Source organism: Phyllobates terribilis, unplaced genomic scaffold (genome assembly GCF_046119375.1).
Source record: "Phyllobates terribilis strain yellow unplaced genomic scaffold, ASM4611937v1 Scaffold_8__6_contigs__length_399053987, whole genome shotgun sequence".
NCBI classification, from domain to species: domain Eukaryota; kingdom Metazoa; phylum Chordata; class Amphibia; order Anura; family Dendrobatidae; genus Phyllobates; species Phyllobates terribilis.
In genome coordinates, this window is record NW_027362768.1 from 370,422,543 (window position 1) to 370,441,943 (window position 19,401).

The window sequence follows — 19,401 nt, forward strand, 5'->3', positions numbered from 1 at the left end:
ATCCTGCACTCCAGGTGTCAGTGTCATTATCCTGCACCCCAAGTATCAGTGTCATTATCCTGTACCCCAAGTATCAGTGTCAATATACTGTACCCCAAGTATCATTGTCATTATCCTGTACCCCGAGTGTCAGTGTCACTATCCTGTACCCCGAGTGTAATTATCCTGTACTCCGAGTGTCAGCGTCATTATCCTGTACCCCAAGTATCAGTGTCAATATACTGTACCTCCAAGTATCATTGTCATTATCCTGTACCCCGAGTGTCATTATCCTGTACCCCGAGTGTCAGCGTCATTATCCTGTACCCCAAGTGTCAGCGTCATTATCCCGTACCCCGAGTGTCAGTGTCATTATCCTGTACCCCGAGTGTCCGTGTCATTATACTGTACCCCAAGTGTCAGTGTCATTATCCTGTACCCCGAGTGTAATTATCCTGTACCCCGAGTGTCAGCGTCATTATCCTGTACCCCGAGTGTCAGCGTCATTATCCTGTAACCCGAGTGTCAGTGTCATTATCCTGAACCCCCAGTGTCTGTGTCATTATCCTGTACCCCGAGTGTCAGTGCCATTATCCTGTACCCCGAGTGTCAGCGTCATTATCCTGTACCCCGAGTGTCAGCGTCATTATCCTGTAACCCGAGTGTCAGCGCCATTATCCTGTACCCCGAGTGTCAGTGCCATTATCCTGTACCCCGAGTGTCAGCGTCATTATCCTGAACCCCGAGTGTCTGTGTCATTATCCTGTACCCCGAGTGTCAGTGCCATTATCCTGTACCCCGAGTGTCAGCGTCATTATCCTGTACCCCGAGTGTCAGCGTCATTATCCTGTACCCCGAGTATCCGTGTCATTATACTGTACCCCGAGTATCCGTGTCATTATACTGTACCCCGAGTGTCAGTGTCATTATCCTGTACCCCGAGTGTCAGCGTCATTATCCTGTACCCCGAGTGTCAGCGTCATTATCCTGTAACCCGAGTGTCAGTGTCATTATCCTGTACCCCGAGTGTCAGTGTCATTACCCTGTACCCCGAGTGTCAGCGTCATTATCCTGTACCCCGAGTGTCAGCGTCATTATCCTGTACCCCGAGTATCCGTGTCATTATACTGTACCCCGAGTATCCGTGTCATTATACTGTACCCCAAGTGTCAGTGTCATTATCCTGTACCCAGAGTGTCAGCGTCATTATCCTGTACCCCGAGTGTCAGTGTCATTATCCTGTACCCCGAGTATCCGTGTCATTATACTGTACCCCAAGAGTCAGTGTCATTATCCTGTACCCCGAGTGTAATTATCCTGTACCCTGAGTGTCAGCGTCATTATCCTGAACCCCGAGTGTCAGCGTCATTATCCTGTAACCCGAGTGTCAGTGTCATTATCCTGAACCCCGAGTGTCTGTGTCATTATCCTGTACCCCGAGTGTCAGTGCCATTATCCTGTACCCCGAGTGTCTGTGTCATTATCCTGTACCCCGAGTGTCAGCGTCATTATCCTGTACCCCGAGTGTCAGTGTCATTATCCTGTACCCCGAGTGTCAGCATCATTATCCTGTACCCCGAGTGTCAGTGCCATTATCCTGTACCCCGAGTGTCTGTGTCATTATCCTGTACCCCGAGTGTCAGCGTCATTATCCTGTACCCCGAGTGTCAGCATAATTATCCTGTACCCCGAATGTCAGTGTCATTATCCTGCACCCCAAGTATCAGTGTCATTATCCTGCACTCCAGGTTACAGTGTCATTATCCTGCACCCCAAGTATCAGTGTCATTATCCTGTACCCCAAGTATCAGTGTCACTATACTGTACCCCAAGTATCATTGTCATTATCCTGTACCCCGAGTGTCAGTGTCATTATCCTGTACCCCGAGTGTAATTATCCTGTACTCCGAGTGTCAGCGTCATTATCCTGTACCCCAAGTATCAGTTTCAATATACTGTACCTCCAAGTATCATTGTCATTATCCTGTACCCCGAGTGTCATTATCCTGTACCCCGAGTGTCAGCGTCATTATCCTGTACCCCGAGTGTCAGTGTCATTATCGTGTACCCCAAGTGTCAGCGTCATTATCCCGTACCCCGAGTGTCAGTGTCATTATCCTGTACCCCGAGTATCCGTGTCATTATACTGTACCCCAAGTGTCAGTGTCATTATCCTGTACCCCGAGTGTAATTATCGTGTACCCCGAGTGTCAGCGTCATTATCCTGTACCCCGAGTGTCAGCGTCATTATCCTGTAACCCGAGTGTCAGTGTCATTATCCTGAACCCCCAGTGTCTGTGTCATTATCCTGTACCCCGAGTGTCAGTGCCATTATCCTGTACCCCGAGTGTCAGCGTCATTATCCTGTACCCCGAGTGTCAGCGTCATTATCCTGTAACCTGAGTGTCAGCGCCATTATCCTGTACCCCGAGTGTCAGTGCCATTATCCTGTACCCCGAGTGTCAGCGTCATTATCCTGAACCCCGAGTGTCTGTGTCATTATCCTGTACCCCGAGTGTCAGCGCCATTATCCTGTACCCCGAGTGTCAGCGTCATTATCCTATATCCCGAGTGTCAGCGTCATTATCCTGTACCCCGAGTGTCAGCGTCATTATCCTATACCCCGAGTGTCAGTGTCATTATCCTGTACCCCGAGTGTCAGTGCCATTATCTTGTACCCCGAGTGTCAGCGTCATTATCCTGTACCCCGAGTGTCAGCGTCATTATCCTGTACCCCGAGTATCCGTGTCATTATACTGTACCCCGAGTATCCGTGTCATTATACTGTACCCCGAGTGTCAGTGTCATTATCCTGTACCCCGAGTGTCAGCGTCATTATCCTGTACCCCGAGTGTCAGTGTCATTATCCTGTACCCCGAGTGTCAGTGTCATTACCCTGTACCCCGAGTGTCAGCGTCATTATCCTGTACCCCGAGTGTCAGCGTCATTATCCTGTACCCCGAGTATCCGTGTCATTATACTGTACCCCAAGTGTCAGTGTCATTATCCTGTACCCAGAGTGTCAGCGTCATTATCCTGTACCCCGAGTGTCAGTGTCATTATCCTGTACCCCGAGTATCCGTGTCATTATACTGTACCCCAAGAGTCAGTGTCAATATCCTGTACCCCGAGTGTAATTATCCTGTACCCCGAGTGTCAGCGTCATTATCCTGAACCCCGAGTGTCAGCGTCATTATCCTGTAACCCGAGTGTCAGTGTCATTATCCTGAACCCCGAGTGTCTGTGTCATTATCCTGTACCCCGAGTGTCAGTGCCATTATCCTGTACCCCGAGTGTCAGCGTCATTATCCTGTAACCCGAGTGTCTGTGTCATTATCCTGTACCCCGAGTGTCAGCGTCATTATCCTGTACCCCGAGTGTCAGTGTCATTATCCTGTACCCCGAGTGTCAGCTTCATTATCCTGTACCCCGAGTGTCAGTGCCATTATCCTGTACCCCGAGTGTCTGTGTCATTATCCTGTACCCCGAGTGTCAGCGTCATTATCCTGTACCCCGAGTGTCAGTGTCATTATCCTGTACCCCGAGTGTCAGTGTCATTATCCTGCACCCCAAGTATCAGTGTCATTATCCTGCACTCCAGGTGTCAGTGTCATTATCCTGCACCCCAAGTATCAGTGTCATTATCCTGTACCCCAAGTATCAATGTCAATATACTGTACCCCAAGTATCATTGTCATTATCCTGTACCCCGAGTGTCATTGTCATTATCCTGTACCCCGAGTGTCAGTGTCATTATCCTGTACCCCGAGTGTAATTGTCCTGTACTCCGAGTGTCAGCGTCATTATCCTGTACCCCAAGTATCAGTTTCAATATACTGTACCTCCAAGTATCATTGTCATTATCCTGTACCCCGAGTGTCATTATCCTGTACCCCGAGTGTCAGCGTCATTATCCTGTACCCCGAGTGTCAGTGTCATTATCGTGTACCCCAAGTGTCAGCGTCATTATCCCGTACCCCGAGTGTCAGTGTCATTATCCTGTACCCCGAGTATCCGTGTCATTATACTGTACCCCAAGTGTCAGTGTCATTATCCTGTACCCCGAGTGTAATTATCCTGTACCCCGAGTGTCAGCGTCATTATCCTGTACCCCGAGTGTCAGCGTCATTATCCTGTAACCCGAGTGTCAGTGTCATTATCCTGAACCCCCAGTGTCTGTGTCATTATCCTGTACCCCGAGTGTCAGTGCCATTATCCTGTACCCCGAGTGTCAGCGTCATTATCCTGTACCCCAAGTGTCAGCGTCATTATCCTGTAACCTGAGTGTCAGCGCCATTAGCCTGTACCCCGAGTGTCAGTGCCATGATCCTGTACCCCGAGTGTCAGCGTCATTATCCTGAACCCCGAGTGTCTGTGTCATTATCCTGTACCCCGAGTGTCAGTGCCATTATCCTGTACCCCGAGTGTCAGCGTCATTATCCTATATCCCGAGTGTCAGCGTCATTATCCTGTACCCCGAGTGTCAGCGTCATTATCCTATACCCCGAGTGTCAGTGTCATTATCCTGTACCCCGAGTGTCAGTGCCATTATCTTGTACCCCGAGTGTCAGCGTCATTATCCTGTACCCCGAGTGTCAGCGTCATTATCCTGTACCCCGAGTATCCGTGTCATTATACTGTACCCCGAGTATCCGTGTCATTATACTGTACCCCGAGTGTCAGTGTCATTATCCTGTACCGCGAGTGTCAGCGTCATTATCCTGTACCCCGAGTGTCAGCGTCATTATCCTGTAACCCGAGTGTCAGTGTCATTATCCTGTACCCCGAGTGTCAGTGTCATTACCCTGTACCCCGAGTGTCAGCGTCATTATCCTGTACCCCGAGTGTCAGCGTCATTATCCTGTACCCCGAGTATCCGTGTCATTATACTGTACCCCGAGTATCCGTGTCATTATACTGTACCCCAAGTGTCAGTGTCATTATCCTGTACCCAGAGTGTCAGCGTCATTATCCTGTACCCCGAGTGTCAGTGTCATTATCCTGTACCCCGAGTATCCGTGTCATTATACTGTACCCCAAGAGTCAGTGTCAATATCCTGTACCCCGAGTGTAATTATCCTGTACCCCGAGTGTCAGCGTCATTATCCTGAACCCCGAGTGTCAGCGTCATTATCCTGTAACCCGAGTGTCAGTGTCATTATCCTGAACCCCGAGTGTCTGTGTCATTATCCTGTACCCCGAGTGTCAGTGCCATTATCCTGTACCCCGAGTGTCAGCGTCATTATCCTGTAACCCGAGTGTCTGTGTCATTATCCTGTACCCCGAGTGTCAGCGTCATTATCCTGTACCCCGAGTGTCAGCATCATTATCCTGTACCCCGAATGTCAGTGTCATTATCCTGCACTCCAGGTGTCAGTGTCATTATCCTGCACCCCAAGTATCAGTGTCATTATCCTGTACCCCAAGTATCAGTGTCAATATACTGTACCCCAAGTATCATTGTCATTATCCTGTACCCCGAGTGTCAGTGTCATTATCCTGTACCCCGAGTGTCAGTGTCATTATCCTGTACCCCGAGTGTAATTATCCTGTACTCCGAGTGTCAGCGTCATTATCCTGTACCCCAAGTATCAGTGTCAATATACTGTACCTCCAAGTATCATTGTCATTATCCTGTACCCCGAGTGTCATTATCCTGTACCCCGAGTGTCAGCGTCATTATCCTGTACCCCGAGTGTCAGTGTCATTATCCTGTACCCCAAGTGTCAGCGTCATTATTCCGTACCCCGAGTGTCAGTGTCATTATCCTGTACCCCGAGTATCCGTGTCATTATACTGTACCCCAAGTGTCAGTGTCATTATCCTGTACCCCGAGTGTAATTATCCTGTACCCCGAGTGTCAGCGTCATTATCCTGTACCCCGAGTGTCAGCGTCATTATCCTGTAACCCGAGTGTCAGTGTCATTATCCTGAACCCCGAGTGTCAGTGCCATTATCCTGTACCCCGAGTGTCGGCGTCATTATCCTGTACCCCGAGTGTCAGCGTCATTATCCTGTACCCCGAATGTCAGTGTCATTATCCTGTACCCCAAATATCAGTGTCATTATCCTGCACTCCAGGTGTCAGTGTCATTATCCTGCACCCCAAGTATCAGTGTCATTATCCTGTACCCCAAGTATCAGTGTCAATATACTGTACCCCAAGTATCATTGTCATTATCCTGTACCCCGAGTGTCAGTGTCATTATCCTGTACTCCGAGTGTGAGTGTCATTATCCTGTACCCCGAGTGTAATTATCCTGTACTCCGAGTGTCAGCGTCATTATCCTGTACCCCAAGTATCAGTGTCAATATACTGTACCTCCAAGTATCATTGTCATTATCCTGTACCCCGAGTGTCATTATCCTGTACCCCGAGTGTCAGCGTCATTATCCTGTACCCCGAGTGTCAGTGTCATTATCCTGTACCCCAAGTGTCAGCGTCATTATTCCGTACCCCGAGTGTCAGTGTCATTATCCTGTACCCCGAGTATCCGTGTCATTATACTGTACCCCAAGTGTCAGTGTCATTATCCTGTACCCCGAGTGTAATTATCCTGTACCCCGAGTGTCAGCGTCATTATACTGTACCCCGAGTATCCGTGTCATTATACTGTACCCCAAGTGTCAGTGTCATTATCCTGTACCCAGAGTGTCAGCGTCATTATCGTGTACCCCGAGTGTCAGTGTCATTATCCTGTACCCCGAGTATCCGTGTCATTATACTGTACCCCAAGAGTCAGTGTTATTATCCTGTACCCCGAGTGTAATTATCCTGTACCCCGAGTGTCAGCGTCATTATCCTGAACCCCGAGTGTCAGCGTCATTATCCTGTAACCCGAGTGTCAGTGTCATTATCCTGAACCCCGAGTGTCTATGTCTTTATCCTGTACCCCGAGTGTCAGTGCCATTATCCTGTACCCCGAGTGTCAGCGTCATTATCCTGTAACCCGAGTGTCTGTGTCATTATCCTGTACCCCGAGTGTCAGCGTCATTATCCTGTACCCCGAGTGTCAGTGTCATTATCCTGTACCCTGAGTGTCAGCATCATTATCCTGTACCCCGAATGTCAGTGTCATTATCCTGCACCCCAAGTATCAGTGTCATTATCCTGCACTCCAGGTGTCAGTGTCATTATCCTGCACCCCAAGTATCAGTGTCATTATCCTGTACCCCAAGTATCAGTGTCAATATACTGTACCCCAAGTATCATTGTCATTATCCTGTACCCCGAGTGTCAGTGTCATTATCCTGTACCCCGAGTGTAATTATCCTGTACTCCGAGTGTCAGCGTCATTATCCTGTACCCCAAGTATCAGTGTCAATATACTGTACCTCCAAGTATCATTGTCATTATCCTGTACCCCGAGTGTCATTATACTGTACCCCAAGTGTCAGTGTCATTATCCTGTACCCCGAGTGTAATTATCCTGTAACCCGAGTGTCAGCGCCATTATCATGTACCCCGAGTGTCAGTGCCATTATCCTGTACCCCGAGTGTCAGCGTCATTATCCTGAACCCCGAGTGTCTGTGTCATTATCCTGTACCCCGAGTGTCAGTGCCATTATTCTGTACCCCGAGTGTCAGCGTCATTATCCTGTATCCCGAGTGTCAGCGTCATTATCCTGTACCCCGAGTGTCAGCGTCATTATCCTATACCCCGAGTGTCAGTGTCATTATCGTGTACCCCAAGTGTCAGCGTCATTATCCCGTACCCCGAGTGTCAGTGTCATTATCCTGTACCCCGAGTATCCGTGTCATTATACTGTACCCCAAGTGTCAGTGTCATTATCCTGTACCCCGAGTGTAATTATCCTGTACCCCGAGTGTCAGCGTCATTATCCTGTACCCCGAGTGTCAGCGTCATTATCCTGTAACCCGAGTGTCAGTGTCATTATCCTGAACCCCCAGTGTCTGTGTCATTATCCTGTACCCCGAGTGTCAGTGCCATTATCCTGTACCCCGAGTGTCAGCGTCATTATCCTGTACCCCAAGTGTCAGCGTCATTATCCTGTAACCTGAGTGTCAGCGCCATTAGCCTGTACCCCGAGTGTCAGTGCCATGATCCTGTACCCCGAGTGTCAGCGTCATTATCCTGAACCCCGAGTGTCTGTGTCATTATCCTGTACCCCGAGTGTCAGTGCCATTATCCTGTACCCCGAGTGTCAGCGTCATTATCCTATATCCCGAGTGTCAGCGTCATTATCCTGTACCCCGAGTGTCAGCGTCATTATCCTATACCCCGAGTGTCAGTGTCATTATCCTGTACCCCGAGTGTCAGTGCCATTATCTTGTACCCCGAGTGTCAGCGTCATTATCCTGTACCCCGAGTGTCAGCGTCATTATCCTGTACCCCGAGTATCCGTGTCATTATACTGTACCCCGTGTATCCGTGTCATTATACTGTACCCCGAGTGTCAGTGTCATTATCCTGTACCCCGAGTGTCAGCGTCATTATCCTGTACCCCGAGTGTCAGCGTCATTATCCTGTAACCCGAGTGTCAGTGTCATTATCCTGTACCCCGAGTGTCAGTGTCATTACCCTGTACCCCGAGTGTCAGCGTCATTATCCTGTACCCCGAGTGTCAGCGTCATTATCCTGTACCCCGAGTATCCGTGTCATTATACTGTACCCCGAGTATCCGTGTCATTATACTGTACCCCAAGTGTCAGTGTCATTATCCTGTACCCAGAGTGTCAGCGTCATTATCCTGTACCCCGAGTGTCAGTGTCATTATCCTGTACCCCGAGTATCCGTGTCATTATACTGTACCCCAAGAGTCAGTGTCAATATCCTGTACCCCGAGTGTAATTATCCTGTACCCCGAGTGTCAGCGTCATTATCCTGAACCCCGAGTGTCAGCGTCATTATCCTGTAACCCGAGTGTCAGTGTCATTATCCTGAACCCCGAGTGTCTGTGTCATTATCCTGTACCCCGAGTGTCAGTGCCATTATCCTGTACCCCGAGTGTCAGCGTCATTATCCTGTAACCCGAGTGTCTGTGTCATTATCCTGTACCCCGAGTGTCAGCGTCATTATCCTGTACCCCGAGTGTCAGCATCATTATCCTGTACCCCGAATGTCAGTGTCATTATCCTGCACTCCAGGTGTCAGTGTCATTATCCTGCACCCCAAGTATCAGTGTCATTATCCTGTACCCCAAGTATCAGTGTCAATATACTGTACCCCAAGTATCATTGTCATTATCCTGTACCCCGAGTGTCAGTGTCATTATCCTGTACCCCGAGTGTCAGTGTCATTATCCTGTACCCCGAGTGTAATTATCCTGTACTCCGAGTGTCAGCGTCATTATCCTGTACCCCAAGTATCAGTGTCAATATACTGTACCTCCAAGTATCATTGTCATTATCCTGTACCCCGAGTGTCATTATCCTGTACCCCGAGTGTCAGCGTCATTATCCTGTACCCCGAGTGTCAGTGTCATTATCCTGTACCCCAAGTGTCAGCGTCATTATTCCGTACCCCGAGTGTCAGTGTCATTATCCTGTACCCCGAGTATCCGTGTCATTATACTGTACCCCAAGTGTCAGTGTCATTATCCTGTACCCCGAGTGTAATTATCCTGTACCCCGAGTGTCAGCGTCATTATCCTGTACCCCGAGTGTCAGCGTCATTATCCTGTAACCCGAGTGTCAGTGTCATTATCCTGAACCCCGAGTGTCAGTGCCATTATCCTGTACCCCGAGTGTCGGCGTCATTATCCTGTACCCCGAGTGTCAGCGTCATTATCCTGTACCCCGAATGTCAGTGTCATTATCCTGCACCCCAAATATCAGTGTCATTATCCTGCACTCCAGGTGTCAGTGTCATTATCCTGCACCCCAAGTATCAGTGTCATTATCCTGTACCCCAAGTATCAGTGTCAATATACTGTACCCCAAGTATCATTGTCATTATCCTGTACCCCGAGTGTCAGTGTCATTATCCTGTACTCCGAGTGTGAGTGTCATTATCCTGTACCCCGAGTGTAATTATCCTGTACTCCGAGTGTCAGCGTCATTATCCTGTACCCCAAGTATCAGTGTCAATATACTGTACCTCCAAGTATCATTGTCATTATCCTGTACCCCGAGTGTCATTATCCTGTACCCCGAGTGTCAGCGTCATTATCCTGTACCCCGAGTGTCAGTGTCATTATCCTGTACCCCAAGTGTCAGCGTCATTATTCCGTACCCCGAGTGTCAGTGTCATTATCCTGTACCCCGAGTATCCGTGTCATTATACTGTACCCCAAGTGTCAGTGTCATTATCCTGTACCCCGAGTGTAATTATCCTGTACCCCGAGTGTCAGCGTCATTATACTGTACCCCGAGTATCCGTGTCATTATACTGTACCCCAAGTGTCAGTGTCATTATCCTGTACCCAGAGTGTCAGCGTCATTATCGTGTACCCCGAGTGTCAGTGTCATTATCCTGTACCCCGAGTATCCGTGTCATTATACTGTACCCCAAGAGTCAGTGTTATTATCCTGTACCCCGAGTGTAATTATCCTGTACCCCGAGTGTCAGCGTCATTATCCTGAACCCCGAGTGTCAGCGTCATTATCCTGTAACCCGAGTGTCAGTGTCATTATCCTGAACCCCGAGTGTCTATGTCTTTATCCTGTACCCCGAGTGTCAGTGCCATTATCCTGTACCCCGAGTGTCAGCGTCATTATCCTGTAACCCGAGTGTCTGTGTCATTATCCTGTACCCCGAGTGTCAGCGTCATTATCCTGTACCCCGAGTGTCAGTGTCATTATCCTGTACCCTGAGTGTCAGCATCATTATCCTGTACCCCGAATGTCAGTGTCATTATCCTGCACCCCAAGTATCAGTGTCATTATCCTGCACTCCAGGTGTCAGTGTCATTATCCTGCACCCCAAGTATCAGTGTCATTATCCTGTACCCCAAGTATCAGTGTCAATATACTGTACCCCAAGTATCATTGTCATTATCCTGTACCCCGAGTGTCAGTGTCATTATCCTGTACCCCGAGTGTCAGTGTCATTATCCTGTACCCCGAGTGTAATTATCCTGTACTCCGAGTGTCAGCGTCATTATCCTGTACCCCAAGTATCAGTGTCAATATACTGTACCTCCAAGTATCATTGTCATTATCCTGTACCCCGAGTGTCATTATCCTGTACCCCGAGTGTCAGCGTCATTATCCTGTACCCCGAGTGTCAGTGTCATTATCCTGTACCCCAAGTGTCAGCGTCATTATCCCGTACCCCGAGTGTCAGTGTCATTATCCTGTACCCCGAGTATCCATGTCATTATACTGTACCCCAAGTGTCAGTGTCATTATCCTGTACCCCGAGTGTAATTATCCTGTAACCCGAGTGTCAGCGCCATTATCATGTACCCCGAGTGTCAGTGCCATTATCCTGTACCCCGAGTGTCAGCGTCATTATCCTGAACCCCGAGTGTCTGTGTCATTATCCTGTACCCCGAGTGTCAGTGCCATTATTCTGTACCCCGAGTGTCAGCGTCATTATCCTGTATCCCGAGTGTCAGCGTCATTATCCTGTACCCCGAGTGTCAGCGTCATTATCCTATACCCCGAGTGTCAGTGTCATTATCCTGTACCCCGAGTGTCAGTGCCATTATCTTGTACCCCGAGTGTCAGCGTCATTATCCTGTACCCCAAGTATCCGTGTCATTATACTGTACCCCGAGTATCCGTGTCATTATACTGTACCCCCAAGTATCATTGTCATTATCCTGTACCCCGAGTGTAATTATCCTGTACCCTGAGTGTCAGCGTCATTATCCTGTACCCCGAGTGTCAGTGTCATTATCCTGTACCCCGAGTGTCAGCGTCATTATCCTGTACCCTGAGTGTCAGCCTCATTATCCTGAACCCCGAGTGTCTGTGTCATTATCCTGTACCCCGAGTGTCAGTGCCATTATTCTGTACCCCGAGTGTCAGCGTCATTATCCTGTACCCTGAGTGTCAGCGTCATTATCCTGTACCCCGAGTGTCAGCGTCATTATCCTATACCCCGAGTGTCAGTGTCATTATCCTGTACCTCGAGTGTCAGTGCCATTATCTTGTACCCCGAGTGTCAGCGTCATTATCCTGTACCCCGAGTGTCAGCGTCATTATCCTGTACCCCGAGTATCCGTGTCATTATACTGTACCCCGAGTATCCGTGTCATTATACTGTACCACCAAGTATCATTGTCATTATCCTGTACCCCAAGTGTAATTATCCTGTACCCTGAGTGTCAGCGTCATTATCCTGTACCCCGAGTGTCAGTGTCATTATCCTGTACCCCGAGTGTCAGCGTCATTATCCTGTACCCTGAGTGTCAGCGTCATTATCCTGTACCCTGAGTGTCAGCGTCATTATCCTGTACCCCGAGTGTCAGTGTCATTATCCTGTACCCCGAGTGTCAGCGTCATTATCCTGTACCCTGAGTGTCAGCGTCATTATCCTGTACCCCGAGTGTCAGTGACATTATCCTGTACCCCGAGTGTCAGTGTCATTATCCTGTACCCCGAGTGTCAGTGTCATTATCCTGTATCCTGAGTGTCAGCGTCATTATCCTGTACCCTGAGTGTCAGCGTCATTATCCTGTACCCCGAGTGTCAGTGACATTATCCTGTACCCCGAGTGTCAGTGTCATTATCCTGTACCCTGAGTGTCAGCGTCATTATCCTGTACCCCTAGTGTCAGCGTCATTATCCTGTACCCCGAGTGTCAGTGTCATTATCCTGTACCCCGAGTGTCAGTGCCATTATCCTGTACCCCGAGTGTCAGTGTCATTATCCTGTACCCCGAGTGTCAGCGTCATTATCCTGTACCCCGAGTGTCAGTGCCATTATCCTGTAACCCGAGTGTCAGCGTCATTATCCTGAACCCCGAGTGTCAGTGCCATTATCCTGTACCCCGAGTGTCAGTGTCATTATCCTGTACCCCGAGTGTCAGCGTCATTATCCTGTACCCCGAGTGTCAGTGTCATTATCCTGTACCCCGAGTGTCAGCGTCATTATCCTGTACCCCGAGTGTCAGTGCCATTATCCTGCACCCCAAGTATCTGTGTCATTATCCTGCACCCCAAGTGTCAGTGTCATTATCCTGCACCCCAAGTGTCAGTGTCAAAATACTGTACCCCCAAGTATCAGTGTCATTATCCTGCACCCCAAGTATCAGTGTCATTATCCTGCACCGCAAGTATCAGTGTCATTATCCTGCACCCCAAGTGTCAGTGTCATTATCCTGTACCCCGAGTGTCAGCGTCATTATCCTGTACCCCAAGTATCAGTGTCATTATCCTGCACCCCAAGTGTCAGTGTCATTATCCTGTACCCCAAGTGTCAGTGTCATTATACTGTACCCCAAATATCAGTGTCATTATCCTGCACCCCAAGTATCAGTGTCATTATCCTGCACCCCAAGTATCAGTGTCATTATCCTGTACCCCAAGTGTCAGTGTCAATATACTGTACCCCAAATATCAGTGTCATTATCCTGCACTCCAAGTGTTAGTGTCATTATCCTGCACCCCAAGTATCAGTGTCATTATCCTGAACTCCAAGTGTCAGTGTCATTATCCTGCACTCCAAGTGTTAGTGTCATTATCCTGCACCCCAAGTATCAGTGTCATTATCCTGCACTCCAAGTGTCAGTGTCATGATCCTGCACCCCAAGTATCAGTGTCATTATCCTGCACCCCAAGTATCAGTGTCATTATCCTGCACTCCAAGTGTCAGTGTCATTATCCTGCACCCCAAGTATCAGTATCATTATCCTGTACCCCAAGTATCAGTGTCAGTATACTGTACCCCAAGTATCATTGTCATTAACCTGTACCCCGAGTGTCATTATCCTGTACCCCGAGTGTCAGTGTCATTATCCTGTACCCCGAGTGTCAGTGTCAATATACTGTACCCCGAGTGTAATTATCCTGTACCCCGAGTGTCAGCGTCATTATCTTGTACCCCAAGTATCAGTGTCAATATACTGTACCCCCAAGTATCATTGTCATTATACTGTACCTCGAGTGTCATTATCCTGTACCCCGAGTGTCAGTGTCATTATCCTGTACCCCGAGTATCCGTGTCATTATACTGTACCCCAAGTGTCAGTGTCATTATCCTGTACCCCGAGTGTAATTATCCTGTACCCCGAGTGTCAGCGTCATTATCCTGTAACCCGAGTATCCGTGTCATTATACTGTACCCCAAGTGTCAGTGTCATTATCCTGAACCCCGAGTGTCTGTGTCATTATCCTGTACCCCGAGTGTCAGCGTCATTATCCTGTAACCCGAGTGTCAGTGTCATTATCCTGTACCCCGAGTGTCAGCATCATTATCCTGTACCCCGAATGTCAGTGTCATTATCCTGCACCCCAAGTATCAGTGTCATTATCCTGCACTACAGGTGTCAGTGTCATTATCCTGCACCCCAAGTATCAGTGTCATTATCCTGTACCCCAAGTATCAGTGTCAATATACTGTACCCCAAGTATCATTCTCATTATCCTGTACCCCGAGTGTCAGTGTCATTATCCTGTACCCCAAGTGTCAGTGTCATTATCCTGTACCCCGAGTGTAATTATCCTGTACTCCGAGTGTCAGCGTCATTATCCTGTACCCCAAGTATCAGTGTCAATATACTGTACCTCCAAGTATCAGTGTCATTATCCTGTACCCCGAGTGTCATTATCCTGTACCCCGAGTGTCAGCGTCATTATCCTGTACCCCGAGTGTCAGTGTCATTATCCTGTACCCCAAGTGTCAGCGTCATTATCCCGTACCCCGAGTGTCAGTGTCATTATCCTGTACCCCGAGTATCCGTGTCATTATACTGTACCCCAAGTGTCAGTGTCATTATCCTGTACCCCGAGTGTAATTATCCTGTACCCCGAGTGTCAGTGTCATTATCCTGTACCCCGAGTGTCAGCGTCATTATCCTGTAACCCGAGTATCCGTGTCATTATACTGTACCCCAAGTGTCAGTGTCATTATCCTGTACCCCGAGTGTAATTATCCTGTACCCCGAGTGTCAGTGTCATTATCTTGTACCCCGAGTGTAATTATCCCGTACCCCGAGTGTCAGTGTCATTATCCTGTACCCCGAGTGTAATTATCCCGTACCCCGAGTGTCAGTGTCATTATCCTGTACCCCGAGTATCCGTGTCATTATACTGTACCCCAAGTGTCAGTGTCATTATCCTGTACCCCGAGTGTAATTATCCTGTACCCCGAGTGTCAGCGTCATTATCCTGTAACCCGAGTATCCGTGTCATTATACTGTACCCCAAGTGTCAGTGTCATTATCCTGTACCCCGAGTGTAATTATCCTGTACCCCAAGTGTCAGTGTCATTATCCTGTACCCCGAGTGTAATTATCCTGTACCCCGAGTGTCAGTGTCATTATCCTGTACCCCGAGTATCAGTGTCATTATCCTGAACCCCCAGTGTCTGTGTCATTATCCTGTACCCCGAGTGTCAGTGCCATTATCCTGTACCCCGAGTGTCAGCGTCATTATCCTGTACCCCGAGCGTCAGTGTCATTTTGACAGTTAGGGTGATCAATGAGTGGAACAGGCGGCCACGAGAGGTGGTGAGTTCCCCTTCAATGGACGTCTTCAAACAGAGGCTGGACAGACATCTGTCTGAGATGATCTAGTGAATCCTGCTTTGAGCAGGGGGTTGGACCAGATGACCCAGGAGGTCCCTTCCAACTCTACCATTCTATGATTCTATGATTCTATGATTATTCTGTAACCCGAGTGTCAGCGCCATTATCCTGTACCCCGAGTGTCAGTGCCATTATCCTGTACCCCGAGTGTCAGCGTCATTATCCTGAACCCCGAGTGTCTGTGTCATTATCCTGTACCCCGAGTGTCAGTGCCATTATCCTGTACCCCGAGTGTCAGCGTCATTATCCTGTATCCCGAGTGTCAGCGTCATTATCCTGTAACCCGAGTGTCAGTGTCATTATCCTGAACCCCGAGTGTCTGTGTCATTATCCTGTACCCCGAGTGTCAGTGCCATTATCCTGTACCCCGAGTGTCAGCGTCATTATCCTGTATCCCGAGTGTCAGCGTCATTATCCTGTACCCCGAGTGTCAGCGTCATTATCCTATACCCCGAGTGTCAGTGTCATTATCCTGTACCCCGAGTGTCAGTGCCATTATCTTGTACCCCGAGTGTCAGCGTCATTATCCTGTACCCCGTGTATCCGTGTCATTATACTGTACCCCGAGTATCCGTGTCATTATACTGTACCCCGAGTGTCAGTGCCATTATCCTGTACCCCGAGTGTCAGCGTCATTATCCTGTACCCCGAGTGTCAGTGTCATTACCCTGTACCCCGAGTGTCAGCGTCATTATCCTGTACCCCGAGTATCCGTGTCATTATCCTGTACCCCGAGTATCCGTGTCATTATACTGTACCCCGAGTATCCGTGTCATTATACTGTACCCCAAGTGTCAGTGTCATTATCCTGTACCCCGAGTGTAATTATCCTGTACCCCGAGTGTCAGCGTCATTATCCTGTAACCCGAGTGTCAGTGTCATTATCCTGAACCCCGAGTGTCTGTGTCATTATCCTGTACCCCGAGTGTCAGTGCCATTATCCTGTACCCCGAGTGTCAGCGTCATTATCCTGTAACCCGAGTGTCTGTGTCATTATCCTGTACCCCGAGTGTCAGCGTCATTATCCTGTACCCCGAGTGTCAGCGTCATTATCCTGTAACCCGAGTGTCAGCGTCATTATCCTGTACCCCGAATGTCAGTGTCATTATCCTGCACCCCAAGTATCAGTGTCATTATCCTGTACCCCGAGTGTCAGTGTCATTATACTGTACCCCAAGTGTCAGTGTCATTATCCTGTACCCCGAGTGTAATTATCCTGTACCCCGAGTGTCAGCGTCATTATCCTGTAACCCGAGTGTCAGTGTCATTATCCTGAACCCCGAGTGTCTGTGTCATTATCCTGTACCCCGAGTGTCAGTGCCATTATCCTGTACCCCGAGTGTCAGCGTCATTATCCTGTAACCCGAGTGTCTGTGTCATTATCCTGTACCCCGAGTGTCAGCGTCATTATCCTGTACCCCGAGTGTCAGCGTCATTATCCTGTACCCCGAATGTCAGTGTCATTATCCTGCACCCCAAGTATCAGTGTCATTATCCTGTACCCCGAGTGTCAGTGTCATTATACTGTACCCCAAGTGTCAGTGTCATTATCCTGTACCCCGAGTGTCAGCGTCATTATCCTGTAACCCGAGTGTCAGTGTCATTATCCTGAACCCCGAGTGTCTGTGTCATTATCCTGTACCCCGAGTGTCAGTGCCATTATCCTGTACCCCGAGTGTCAGCGTCATTATCCTGTAACCCGAGTGTCTGTGTCATTATCCTGTACCCCGAGTGTCAGCGTCATTATCCTGTACCCCGAGTGTCAGCGTCATTATCCTGTAACCCGAGTGTCAGCATCATTATCCTGTACCCCGAATGTCAGTGTCATTATCCTGCACCCCAAGTATCAGTGTCATTATCCTGCACTCCAGGTGTCAGTGTCATTATCCTGCACCCCAAGTATCAGTGTCATTATCCTGTACCCCAAGTATCAGTGTCAATATACTGTACCCCAAGTATCATTGTCATTATCCTGTACCCCGAGTGTCAGTGTCATTATCCTGTACCCCGAGTGTCAGTGTCATTATCCTGTACCCCGAGTGTAATTATCCTGTACTCCGAGTGTCAGCGTCATTATCCTGTACCCCAAGTATCAGTGTCAATATACTGTACCTCCAAGTATCATTGTCATTATCCTGTACCCCGAGTGTCATTATCCTGTACCCCGAGTGTCAGCGTCATTATCCTGTACCCCAAGTGTCAGCGTCATTATCCCGTACCCCGAGTATCCGTGTCATTATACTGTACCCCAAGTGTCAGTGTCATTATCCTGTACCCCGAGTGTAATTATCCTGTACCCCGAGTGTCAGCGTCATTATCCTGTACCCCGAGTGTCAGCGTCATTATCCTGTAACCCGAGTGTCAGTGTCATTATCCTGAACCCCCAGTGTCTGTGTCATTATCCTGTACCCCGAGTGTCAGTGCCATTATCCTGTACCCCGAGTGTCAGCGTCATTATCCTGTACCCCGAGTGTCAGCGTCATTATCCTGTAACCCGAGTGTCAGCGCCATTATCCTGTACCCCGAGTGTCAGTGCCATTATCCTGTACCCCGAGTGTCAGCGTCATTATCCTGAACCCCGAGTGTATGTGTCATTATCCTGTACCCCGAGTGTCAGTGCCATTATCCTGTACCCCGAGTGTCAGCGTCATTATCCTGTATCCCGAGTGTCAGCGTCATTATCCTGTACCCCGAGTGTCAGCGTCATTATCCTATACCCCGAGTGTCAGTGTCATTATCCTGTACCCCGAGTGTCAGCGTCATTATCCTGTATCCCGTGTATCCGTGTCATTATACTGTACCCCGAGTATCCGTGTCATTATACTGTACCCCGAGTGTCAGCGTCATTATCCTGTACCCCGAGTGTCAGTGTCATTACCCTGTACCCCGAGTGTCAACGTCATTATCCTGTACCCCGAGTATCCGTGTCATTATCCTGTACCCCGAGTATCCGTGTCATTATACTGTACCCCGAGTATCCGTGTCATTATACTGTACCCCAAGTGTCAGTGTCATTATCCTGTACCCAGAGTGTCAGCATCATTATCCTGTACCCCGAGTGTCAGTGTCATTATCCTGTACCCCGAATGTCAGTGTCATTATCCTGCACCCCAAGTATCAGTGTCATTATCCTGCACTCCAGGTGTCAGTGTCATTATCCTGCACCCCAAGTATCAGTGTCATTATCCTGTACCCCAAGTATCAGTGTCAATATACTGTACCCCAAGTATCATTGTCATTATCCTGTACCCCGAGTGTCAGTGTCATTATCCTGTACCCCGAGTGTCAGTGTCATTATCCTGTACCCCGAGTGTAATTATCCTGTACTCCGAGTGTCAGCGTCATTATCCTGTACCCCAAGTATCAGTGTCAATATACTGTACCTCCAAGTATCATTGTCATTATCCTGTACCCCGAGTGTCATTATCCTGTACCCCGAGTGTCAGCGTCATTATCCTGTACCCCAAGTGTCAGCGTCATTATCCCGTACCCCGAGTGTCAGTGTCATTATCCTGTACCCCGAGTATCCGTGTCATTATACTGTACCCCAAGTGTCAGTGTCATTATCCTGTACCCCGAGTGTAATTATCCTGTACCCCGAGTGTCAGCGTCATTATCCTGTACCCCGAGTGTCAGCGTCATTATCCTGTAACCCGAGTGTCAGTGTCATTATCCTGAACCCCCAGTGTCTGTGTCATTATCCTGTACCCCGAGTCTCAGTGCCATTATCCTGTACCCCGAGTGTCAGCGTCATTATCCTGTA